At 37.5% G+C, this 13117-nt stretch overlaps 1 protein-coding gene across 3 annotated transcripts in view; it reads right to left on the bottom strand.

Annotated features, from left to right (window-relative positions):
• Dis3l2 (Dis3 like 3'-5' exoribonuclease 2) overlaps positions 1-13117 on the bottom strand; it is a 592606-nt gene that overhangs the window by 552085 nt on the left and 27404 nt on the right. The gene's annotated exons all lie outside the window — the stretch shown is intronic.

Here is a 13117-nt window from a genome sequence, read left to right as displayed (position 1 = left end):
GGGAAGTCCTCTTTCTCCAGCTTTAGCCAACTTTTATTTAGAACATTTAGAAAAAGTCCTCTTCACATCTAGTTTCCCTCTACCATCTTTTTGGGTAAGATATATAGATGACATATTTGCTATTTGGCCTCACAGTAAAAACACTTTATCTTCCTTTTTAAACAGTATTAACTCCTTACATCATTGCATAAAGTTTACTATGGAATTAGAAGAAAACAACCAGTTATCTTTTTTAGACGTTCTCCTCATCCGATCATCTTCAAATATTCTTACAACTACAGTATACAGGAAACCAACATTCACAGGTCGTTATATTCTGAAAGAATCAGCCCATCATCCATGTCAAAAAACAGGAATTATAAAATGTCTCATCAAAAGAGCCAAAACTAATTGTTCTACTTTTGATTATCTACAGAAAGAACTTTCTACTATCCAGCAACACATGAAACTCAATGGCTTTTCTGAAAAAAGTATTCAACGTCTTCTTACATCTTATAATCCTCCACAAAACAACAAAGATTCAATACGTCGAGTACCTATTCCTTATATCTCCGGTATTTCAGAACCTATCGCAAGAATTTTGAAGAAATATGATTTAACAGCTACGTATTCTCCTATTAACAAATTGTCTTCTCATTTTCCTTCTCCTAAAGACAAACGCTCAACTTTATCTCTTCCTGGAGTTTATCAAATTCCTTGCAACTGTGATCTCTCTTACTTTGGACAGACTGGACGTTCTCTTGAAAAAAGAATCCAAGAACATCAATCATCCATTCTTCACAATAAACCTGAAAAGTCTGGTTTGGCTCAACACGGGATTGAAACTGACCACAGCATCCTTTGGTCCAAAACGCGCCTCTTACATAGATCCCGTTATAGGTTCGAACGTTTGTTCAAGGAAAGCGTGGAGGCCTTGCTCCATCATCCCAACCTGAATCGTAATGAGTGCATATCTATATCAAAAATCTGGGAAAGCCTAATCAAGATTACTCATTAATTTTTTTTTTTTTTTTTTTTTTTTTTATAGCAAATTCAATCATGTTTCTACTTCAAAATATTTCGTTTCATACTTAGTGATATAACATCACGCGGCATGTTCTAATTTCAACGATCTATTGTTAGTATTCTAGCTTGTATATTTTTTTTTTTTTTTTTTAAACTGTTCTTGTAATACCACCGACGATGGTCTGCTATTTCCAGACCGAAATATTTGGTTAAATAAATATCTTTCTTGTGATTACGTGATTATATCATTCAAAATATGCAGTTGGTTGTTGCTATAGGCCAGGGAGTTCCACAGATGATCTGGAAGACATGCACCAAATTACTACAAATGAGTACAGGTCGAGTGATTATGATGGGGAACTTCAACTGCAGGATTATAGGCTGGAAGGAAAAAAATCACATAGCAGGAAGGAAATAGAATTTATACACCTGATAAGGGATAATTATTTAAAGGAGCATGAGATGTAGGGGGTGGAAGAGTACTGGACCTGGTCATAGGATCAGAAGAGCTATCCATAACCAAAGTAACCACATAGCCTCCAATTGATGAAGGTAACCCTGCAGTCATGACTTACGAGATTGTAAAACATGAGAAATATTCTATTAAGAAGGAGTATATGTGGAACTACAAGGAAGGTGATTATGACAAGCTTAGAAAGAAGCTTAAATGTGTGCCATGGCATAAAACACTGCAGGGTAAGAATGTTAGTAGTGCATGAGATATACTTAAGGATCATTAAATTGTACACCTAGGGTAAAGAGGGGTAATCAGGTAGGAGTTATGGATGCGTAATATCATTAAGCATGAGCTGCAGAAGAAGAAAATGCTGTGGAGTATATAAAGAGAAAGGTGACCAGCAAACTCATCAACAGTACAAGGCTCAGGCAAGAAAGGTGACCAGCATGGCAAGGCAGGCAAAATCAGATGAGAAGAATCTAGCCAAGCAGGCAAAAGGAAATCCCAAAGAGTTCTTTCATTATGTGTCAAGTAAGAAGAAGAATAACTATGGAAAATTAACCCTAATGAGTAGATGATCACAAGGAGACGGAAGCAGATAAAATAGCTGAGTTACTCAGTGACCACTATGCAAGGGTATATCATCCTAGTGAAGTTACTGCTTTAACCTATGTGACAGACACTATTGTGGGAACAGAGGTGGATGAATTAGAGGTTCTTAGGATATTGAAGAATCTCATTGTAAATACAGTTTTGGGATTAGATGGGATATCAGCTAGGGTTTTGCAAGAATGTGCAATGCCTTTGACTAGGATCTTTAATTTAACTCTCGGCACTGGTAGAGTTTCAAGGGAGCAGAAAGAGGGCAAAATAATTCCCTTCCAAAAAGAAGGTTCTAAAATCAGTAGCAATTCAGCATTTCAGGAGTGGTGGTAAAGGTACTAGAATGGTCAAAAAGAGAATCCAAGAATGTATAGATAAAGATATAATACTGTGTGAGGGTCAACATGGCTTTGGTCATGTCTTAGTAATTTACTAATACATTTTTGAAAATTAGGGAGACAACTACTGTGTTTGAATAAAAACTTTAGTTTAATATAACTAAAATCTATATTCGACGTTTCGACCTTTATGTCATCTTCTGGAGCATACAACTATACACAGACAACAAGCTACACTACAATCAAACTGGTTTGTTAAAGTTACTGACCAACGACTACAACAATTGTTGGCCTGACCTCTGGTGAGAAAAAAAAAAAAAAAAATTATACATCAACGCTAGAGTCCTATTATTAGTGTTATCTGTTGGTTGTAGAAATACATTGGGCGCCACAACAAGTTTATGTATCTATCTATATACATATATTAACATCATGATTATAAATGTACATTCAAGCCAGTTTGTATAGAATGGTTTCTAATACTAGCTGAAGATTGGCTAGAGTCTTGACTTATGTTGGATCTTATATATTAGGTAGGCTGAATGTGTGCCATCCAGATCCTTGGAATTTTCATGCCATCTTTGTTGTTGATATTTGGGTGGTTTATCAGGATTTCGCAGGATTCTTTAAATTTTCTTTCGTACCAGGTATGATGTAAAGAGAGAGTGCTTTTCCAGTTGATTTGGTGCAAGGAGTTGAGCGCATAATCTGAGAAGCCTGCTTCACCATAATGGTTATATTTAATGTGTTCTTTCTTATGAAAAGGGATTGTCCGTCCTGTTTCACCAATGTACAGTAAGTTACAGGTGCAGCAGATGCAATAGACTCCAGGATGTGCCAATTCCCATTGAATATGGTTTTAAGTTTAGTGGGTGGCTTGAAGGTTGCATTGAGGTTATAATGTTGTACTAATTTACTAACTTTTTATAAAGAATAAACAGCTGAGTTGGATAAAGGAAATGGCTACATGATGATTTTGCTGGATTTTGCAAAAGCATTTGGCAGAATACCACATGGAACCCTGTTATGCAAATTAGATCAAATGGAGATGGATAAGATGCTGGTCAAGCGGATAAGAGGGTGGCTGCTGGACAGATATCAAAAAGTTGCATAACGAGGGGCAGAATCAAGGCAAAAACAAGTGACTAGTGGTGTGCCACAAGTCACTTGTGGCACACCACAAGTTCAGTGCTGGGATCATTGCTGTTTAATTTGTACATAAATGATATAGGAAATAACTTAAAAGGAAATATTCAGTTGTTTGCTGATGATGCGAAATTAGATAGAGTAATAGTTAATCAAGGCGATGGAGAGCTTGCATGAAGATTTAAATAGGCTGTCAGTATGGACAAAAGTTAAATTTGTCAGTTTAATATCGAGAAATGTAAAGTTATGTATTTTGGGATAAATAGTATACAAGCTGTGTATCGCATTGATGGCACTGTACTCCAGGAAATAGTTGAAGCTAGAGATTTAGGTGTAGCGATAGACAGAGAGTTAAAGTTTAGAGGACATATTGCTAAGGATGCTAAGGTAGCCCATAAGATTACTTGGCTAGTGAAGAACACATTAACAAGTAGAGATAAGAAAGTTGTAATTCCTTTTTATAAGCCATTGATATGCCCATATCTGGATTACTGTGCTCCAGTCTCGTCCCCCCCTCAGTTTCTTGGGGATGAGGAAGCGGTGGAGAGTATGCAGAGACGAGTGATCGAGACGGTGAGTGGCCTGTGGAATGTTTCCTATGAGGATAGATTGAGGGTATGTGGATTGCAGACATTGGTTGATAGAAGAAAAAGAGGGGATATGATAGAAACATTTAAGTTGTTTGAAGGGTTTTATAGAATAAATGCAGGGGAAATGTTTCAGCACTTGGCTAGAGAGACCAGAACAAGGAGTCATCCCTGGAAGTTGAATAAAGGTGTAGTTAGTAGGGGTATCAAGACTAGATTTTTTGCTTGGAGAGTCGCAAATGAATGGAATCAGTTGACAGAGTCAGTTATGCTTTGTTTGTTAATGGGTTCAAGGAGAGGCATGATAGATTGTGTGGAATAATTAAGTCTCTCACGATGAGTCTTTGGTCTTCTTGATTGGTGCCCGTATAATAATAATAATAATAATTAATCCAATGTTTCTCAAACTTTTCTGGCTGCAGCCCATTAGAAAAAAGCATATAATGCAGCCACCCACTAATCTCCATACTCCACCCCTTTACCAATAGGTGATATTTTACCATCAAAGAGTTGTCTTCATATGCTGCATCTAAGGACAAAATTGTGCAGTAGTTGGCAAAACATCCTTCCTAATTTATGCTTATGTGCAGACCCATACTTTCCTGAGTAGGTGTTCAAAACCATATTGGTAAGAATAGGGGTGATTAATTTTTACTCACATAGTTTTCTATGTATATGTATTGCATGTGTTCTCTGGCTGATTTGCATGTTTTGAGGAACAAAAATCCTAAGTTTCTAAGAGAACCCACTCCCCATATGAGACCAGCTTACTCACCATCTGAACGAAAACACCTGATTCAGGTTTCTCATGTTGCAGGATTCAAACCCGGGTGTTTCCAACCAAAGGACTCATCTAAACTAACTGAGCTATGAAGGCTCTGGCATAACATACACAACATTAATATTTAGGTTGTGCAAGTTATGCTGACCTCCTGGCATTCTTCTATTCCTCTAACACTTACATAGATTATGAAGACAAATCACCTCCTTCCATGCTAGCAAATGACCAATATGCCTCCTGTGGTCTTTCAGCACACAGACATCATCATCAATTTTCTAAGAAGTACCCTCAAGGAGGTGTACAGGATATGATAGTACCACATGAAAAATTTAGGCATTACGAACTTCCTATCTACAATTTTCCTCCAAATCAGTCTGTTACTTGTCAAGATGCCAACATTATCAGATCTTATATTTCTATCATCTAAGGCACTTTATACCGTATCAATCCACCTATATATTGGACTTCCTCTGGGTAGTTTTCCTGCCGACCTGGCAGAGAACACTTGTTTTGCTAATCGTTCCTCGCCCATTCTGTTCAAGTGACCATACCACCTGAGATTAGCTCTGCTAACGCATTCCTGGATGCTGATCAATATTATCGTTTTTAATATGATATTGCCATTCATGCCATCTGTTCATGGCCCTAATCTTTCTCAGGACTCTCATATCTGTGGTCTAGTCTTTGGTCAAATGTTTTACTTCTGACCCAGCTCTCAGATCCATAAGTTAAAACTGGTTTGAACACTGTCTTGTATACAGCTAATTTAGTGTTCCGACTAATTTCTCTCTTATTCCATATGAATTTATTCAATTGACTTCCTACCATACCAGCTTTGTTGATTCTGTTGTCTATTTCCAAATTTAATTTACCATCTTCACTAAAAATCGTGCCTAAGTAGCTGAAATGTTTTACTTGTTCCACAGGTTACCTGTTCACAACATAGTTGACATTTTCAACGAGTCTACCTATTTTCATTGTCTTTGTCTTTTTAATGCTGACCTTCATACCATATCTATTACAACAGTTATTCAATTTAGTCAGGGAATCTTGCAAACTTGTAGCGGATTTATTTAGAAGTATAACATCGTCTGCATAAAGCAAAGAGCTGACATTAACATCTCCAATTCTGATATCATGTTTAATACCACTTTCCTTCATAATGTGATCCATATAGATAATGAATAACAGAGGGGATAATGTACATCCTTGTCTGACACCAGATTTAACATTAAACCATCTTCCTGTACTTCCTTCAATTCTAACTGCTGACTTACAACTCAAATACTGACTAAGTATTGCTTGATATAATGCCCCATTGACACCATATAACTGCAGCATATTGAATAGCTTCTCTCTTGGCACCTTGTCATATGCTTTTTCCAGATCGACAAAACTTAAATACACATCTTTGTTATATTCCCATGCTTTCTCAACTATTTGTCGTAAAGTGAAGATCTGATCCTGACAGCCCTCTATTTGGCCTGAATCCAGCTTGTTCTTCACCAAGCTTTTCTTCCACAATTCTTCTCAACCGTTTCTCAAGTATACTTACATAGATCTTGCCAGGAACACTGTAGGGAAATACCTCTGTAATTCTCCCATTCAGTTTTATTTCCCTTTTTATATATGGATACTATGAGAGCTCTAATCCAATCATCGGGAATTCGTTCCGCTGTCCAGGCTTTCTGAACTATGCAGTGCTGCCACCGTAAGACTTTTATACCACCATATTTCAGCATTTCTGGTCGAATATCATCTACTCCTGCTGCCTTTCCACATTTCAAGCCTTTGATGACTTTTTCTACTTCAAGTATGGATATGTCTTCCTGACTGTATGCCTGTTGAGTGTTTTTTTACAACTGTGCTATCACTGCTTGTTTCATTTAGCAAATTTTCAAACTAATTACTCCATACTTCAAGGATATCTTTTTCTCCCATTTTCTTTCACCTTTATCATTTCTATCTCCTTTTAAAGCACTCTTTCCTCCATTCCTAAGCTTCTTCAACAACCTCCAGAATATTTTGCCACCTTCTTGATATTTATTTTCTATGTTCTTGGCAAAGTCCTGCCATGAATTTTGTTTAGCTAGTTTTACACAGTGTTTCGCTTTCTTACATTTGTCTCTGTATTCTCTAAGAGCAAAAGCCGAATTATTTGCCAGGAACTTTTGATATGCTTTCTTCTTCTCCTTCACTGTCTCTTTAACTTCCTGTGTCCATTATGGAGTTCTGATTTTTCTATACTTGCAGACAACCTCACCACATGCCTCTCTGGCTGAATCAATCAGGGTTTTCTTCAAGGCTTGCCACTGAATCTCCGAGGTTTGCTTCCTGTTCTCAAACTCTTTCATTTTTTCTTCAATAATCTTTGTGTATTTTAATCTACAGTTCACATCTGAGAGCTGCTCAACTTTTATTCGCTTTAAAACTTTCTTACATGTTATTCTTTTCAATATGAAATTCAATTTTATCCTGCTCAAGACTAAATAGTGATCGCTTCCAATTTCAAATCCTCTGTACACTCTGGTGTCCTGCACCAGGCAGAAAACATCACTATCAACAATGACATAGTCAATGAGACTTTTCTTATTCCTTGCCTCTTCTCTCCATGTGAATTTGTGCACATTTTTATGTTGGAACATGGTGTTAGTAATAAACAGTCCATGTCCTGAGCAGAAATCCAACAGGTATTTGCCATTATTATTAGCTTTGCTCTTTTCTCAAAATTTTCCCAAAATATTTTTGTATGTCTGACAATCATTTCCTACTCTGCTATTTAGATCCCCAATAAGGACCAACTTTTCCTTTTTCATTGTGTCAGTTTCTTTTTCTAAAGCATCAAAAAATTCCTCCACTTCTACCTTAGTAGAACCTTCTGTGGGACCATAGGCACAAGTAAGTCTCATTGTCCAATTCCTCATTCTCATGTTTGCCCACATCACTCTACTTGAGACTGCCTGCCATTCAAGAAGATTAGCCTCGTATTTTATGTTGAATACTATGGCTACTCCTTCTTTTCCTTGATTGTCATGGCCTGAATATAACATTTTGTATTTATTGCTTAAAAAAGATCTCACCAGTTTTTGTCTTTTTTGTTTCAGTCACCCCTATTATGTCGATCTGGTACTTATCTAATTCTTCAGCTAGCTCTATTTCTTTGCCATTCAGGCTTCTTATGTTGATAGTACCGATCTTTAACTCTGGTGATGTTGAGTTCGGTTGTGTTTTCAGATTTGTTCCAGTAGCTAACTTTTCGCTGTTCGCCCTGGTTCCCTGCCGAAAACAACGGGGGGGGGGGGGCCTTGTTTAACCGGGCGACGCTCCAGCCAGCATGAAATTTTGTCATGTTGTACCATCATTTTCTATATTGGTTTAAGCCAATAAGAATACAATTTGGTCAGCTAAATCCCAAATTGCCAGCCCATCCTCGTTCGTTCAGTATCCAGGTAGATACCCAACAAGGTGCACCACGAGAAGGTGAGGATTGGACATTAGGTCAGAAGCCCTGGTTAGTTCTCTGCATTCCTTTAAAGGCTAAATAACCTGGATTTTAAAGTCTTCTAGTCCCAATGGAATCCCTCCTATTATATTTAAATGTTGTGCTTCAGAGCTAACACCTATCCTCTACCATCCCTTAAATCTTTTATACTCGGCTAACAGACCTATCCCAAACACATGGAAGCAAGCATACATCCAACACATTCCAAAAAAGAAAAGAAAAAGCTTAACAACCAACTGCCATCACCTCATTCCTCTCCAAAATAATGAAGAAGTTATCAACGGTCAACTTCTTCAGTACCTAGAAGCTCACTAGTTAATCAGCAACTACCAGTGTGGAGTTTGCTATTCCAGATTCATGGGTGATCTTTTAGCTTACATCACCCACCACTGGACACATGCCATGGAAAAGTTCGGAGAAACATGTCTGGTTGCCTTTGACTTTTCTAGAGCTTTGGATCATGTTTAGCATTGAGGCTTGCTTTGTAAACTGGCTTCCTTTGGTCTGCCTAGCACCCTCTGTAACCAGATCATCTTTCTATCTGGTCATTCACTGCATGTCATGGTGGATGGCACTCTCTCTTTGAAATTGTCACCAATGCAGGACCAATTCAGGGCTACATTCTATAACCAACCCTCTTTCTCATATACACACACACATGACCTACTCTCAATCACTACCAATTCCATGGCTTTGCCAATGATGGTAGCACACTCCATTCATCCTGCTTCTTTGACAAACCATATAGTTCCTAGACATCCCTTATATCAGAATCATCTGCCACAGTGCCTTAAACACTAATCTCCATACTATTCTTCACTGGAACAAGGATAACTTAGTTACCTTCAATGCCACCAAAAAGCAGTCCTGCCTTTTCTCTTACAAAAGGAATCTCAGCTCATCTTCCCTTATCCTCAGTAATACACACATCACCAGACAGGAGCAGATCTCTCTCTCTCTTTCCTTGGAGAGACATTTACCTTCTTCCTCCTCTGAATAAACACATTATGCTAATAGCTTCTTCTTCCTCTAAAAAACTGGGCATTCTTTACTGCTCAAGAAACTATTTTACATCTACCAAGCTACTAACCATATATAAATCCCAAATCTGCCCATCCTTAGAATACTGTTCACACATTCAAGGTGATGCACCTAAAACCTTCCTAACAATTCTTGATGATGTCCGAGGAGAGAAATTTGGCTCGTAGACAACCCTTTACTTCCCTCAGAGGCACACTTCGACCTCTATTCACTGACACAATGTTTAAGCTCTGTAACTCTTCTAGAGGTGCTTTAATGGGTCACTGCTCCAGTAAATTGGCAAACATCGTTCCTCCACTAATTGTTAGATGTGTTAAAACAAGAGCAGCAGCTGCCACTGAATACACATCGAACCTGCTTCTCCTCTTCCTCATTTATTCCATCTACCTGTCCTCTGAAACAGCCTTCCTCATAATATGTTTCCCAACAACTTCAACCTCCAGCTCTTTAAGATAAAAAAGGTGTCAATAGATTTCTTCTTTCTCAATTCTTATCTGCACCTCACACATAGCACTGATGTGCTATAGGTTCTTGTACCTCTTGTGTGTGGGATGTGTGTGTGTGTGTGTGTGTGTGTGTGTGTGTGTGTGTGTGTGTGTGTGTGTGTGTGTGTGTGTGTGTGTGTGTGTGTGTGTGTATCGTCATCTGAGCAATTCAGGTATAGGCTTTTTATGTCCTGTTCCTGCACTGCAGATGAAGTTGGTCTTTCCATCTTAGTCTTGTGCATCTGCAGTCTCTTATTCCTGTAGGTTTATATTTATATGCTAGTTTGGGAATATAGTTCCTATTGTTATTCATCCTTTCTATGTGGTGCAGTCAATTTTGCTGATATTCTTCTATTTCTTGTATGATGGTCTTTCTATCTAATTGTTCTCTTATTTCTGTGTTTTTCTTTTTATCTAATCTAGTGAGTCCCAGGAGAGGTCTTAGAAACTTCATCTGTACTGCTTCCAATCTTTGTCTGTTTCTTTGTTTTAGAATCTAGGTTTCACTTCCAAACTTGAGAGATGGTTTAGAGGTTATATTATGTAATCTTAATTCAGTTTCTTTAGTCATTTGTTTTTGAAAATTTCTTTTAATTAAGCCATTCATTCTATTGTAAATTTGTAATTCTTGTAGATAGGCTTTTAATTAATATTCCAGTATACGTTGGAAATTCCATAAATAATAATAGTCATGTAAATTTGTAGTCTTGCTTCCAATTGTGAATCAGTATTTGTATTGTGAGATTATATTTCCTGAGCATTTTGAATTCTGTAACTTGTTCTATTATTTTATTGTTAAGCATAATTTTGATATTTTGAATGGTGTTTCCACACATTGCCATAGCTTTTGTTTTTGTTTCAGAGATTTTCGTTTAAAATTTTTTTGCTATTTCATTTGGATGGTTAGTTAAAGTACGTTAAAGATTTCTCTCATCCTGAGATTTTTATTTAATAAGGTCAAAGGCACCTTGTGGCAACTTTTATAGGTAAAATTTATAAGTTCTGCATTACTTCAACCTTGGCATCTCAGGATCTGGCTCCCACTGATGAGACCTCAATAAAGGTCGAAACTGGTCTGGGTAGTGGCTTGTTTAATCCTTTATCCAAGTAAACAATAAAGCAGCCTAACGGAGGCTACCGATTTTGCATTAACGCTAGGCATGATTGGAACGGCCACTACCCAGACCTTTTTTTTCCTTTTTATACATAGGAACTATGAGGGCTCTACTCCAATCATCTGATATTTATCCTCACAAATAGCCTAGTTGTGATGATACTTTGTTTACTTACACATGGATAAAGGGTTAAACAAGAATATAATTTCTTCATGTTTAATTTAGCTTCTAACCAAGTGAAAAACTTACAACAATGTCCTCTAAATTTCAACTTCACTGTACACAATCATCCCAAGTCCTTAGCTTTATTGATTTCCTTCAGTTCCATCACCTTACACTTGGCCACATTAAACTAGCAGCCATTAACCTATGCCATTAGTCACTGCCTTCTCCTGGACTGAACTCCTTCATAAACCACCCTTGGATATCTGTTCATCAGCCATCCACTAATCAAAATCATCAGCTTTATATCCATCCCTATTTGCTCCAATTTATGCAACAGAGTTCAATTTCAAGGTTTCAATTCTTCTGTGTGGAATTTTGTCAAATGCCTTCGCAAACCCCAGCAGTCTTACTGATAGCCATTTTCGAGTGTGCCTATAAAAAATAAGCAAATTACTAAAGCAAGACCATATCTTTCACAAAACCATGTCACCTGTTATAAACTACTCCTCAGATATTGATTGCCATATGATTTGCTATTTCTGTCTTGGAGACTTCTTTATGCAGTCGGACTATTTTGCCCTCTTTCCACTCCACTGGCTGGCACCTTTCCAGTACTTATGCTTAAATTTAACAACTTGGTCAGAGGAGATGCCAATTCTCTTGCACACTGTCACAATACAGGGCCTGATATAGTATATAATCCCATGGCCGTATTCACGTTAAGGTTTTGAAATATCATAAGCACCACCAATTCTTTAACCTCTATTCTCCCATCAAGCAGTCTAACATCTGACATAGTAATATCACCACCTAAGACATACCCTTGCAAAATGATTACTCAGTAATTCAACTATGTGGTATTCTTCTATAATCTCACTAACATCACTACTTCTTTCATTCTTCCATAGTCATTCCTCCTTTTCCTTACCACATAGCAAAATAACTCTTTAGGATTTCTTTTGGTATCATCAATTAGCTTCCTCTCATAACTAGATTTTGCCTTCCTTACCATACATATCACCCTTCTTACCTATGTCATGTACTGCTCATGGGCATGCTGATCATCTTTTTCTTTATACTCCTTCCACAATTTTTTCTTTTTCTGCAACAACTCCTTAATGATGCTATTCATCTATCTAACTCCTATTTGTTTTATCCTCCTGACTTTGGGTATACTGTCTGATATACTCCTTTCCTCAAACATCCCTCCAAATTTTTATGCCATGGCACTGATGAAATCTGACTCCTCAGCTTGTCATAATCACTTGCTTTGTAATTCCATGTATACCCTTTCTTAATAGAAAACTCTGGATGTCTAGAAATAAAAATGTCCTAGGTCAAGACTGCATGACTGCTTTCTCGAAATAGACAGCATGGCAAGAGTGGTTATTGTTCTCTGATGCTGACCAAATCCAGCACTACCAAATCTCCTGTCCCCTCCTTTACATGCTGACTCAGGTAATTACCTCTTAGTAACCATATAAATTCCATTTCCTTCCCTCCATGTGACTATTCCTCCTCCCAGTCTGTCTCCATAGTTGAAATCCCCCACAGTAATTACTCAACCTGAATTCATAGTACTAATTTGCCAATGCATGCTATCTATTTTATCCTGCTGGCTGCTGATATATTTTATCTATCTCACACACTAGCCTCAAAGGAACTGTCCCCTGCATCCCTATCCTCCTAATGTACTTCTACTATTTTTGGTTTCAATTTTTCTACTATCATTAGCAAAACCCCTCCTCCCATTCTGTTCTCTGTCCTCTCTGAAAATAATATATCCCTTGTTTTCTATCCCTATGTCATCCTCATCAACCAAGTCTCACAAATGCCTTTAACTTTTGGTCACATTGAGCTAACCAATTTAAAAAAACCCTCTCCCTTATTCT

This window comes from Typopeltis vanoorti, chromosome 4, assembly GCF_054136105.1.
Source record: "Typopeltis vanoorti isolate ZY-2024b chromosome 4, IOZ_Tvanoo_1.0, whole genome shotgun sequence".
NCBI lineage: Eukaryota > Metazoa > Arthropoda > Arachnida > Uropygi > Thelyphonidae > Typopeltis > Typopeltis vanoorti.
This window is presented reverse-complemented; position numbering and strand designations above follow the sequence as displayed.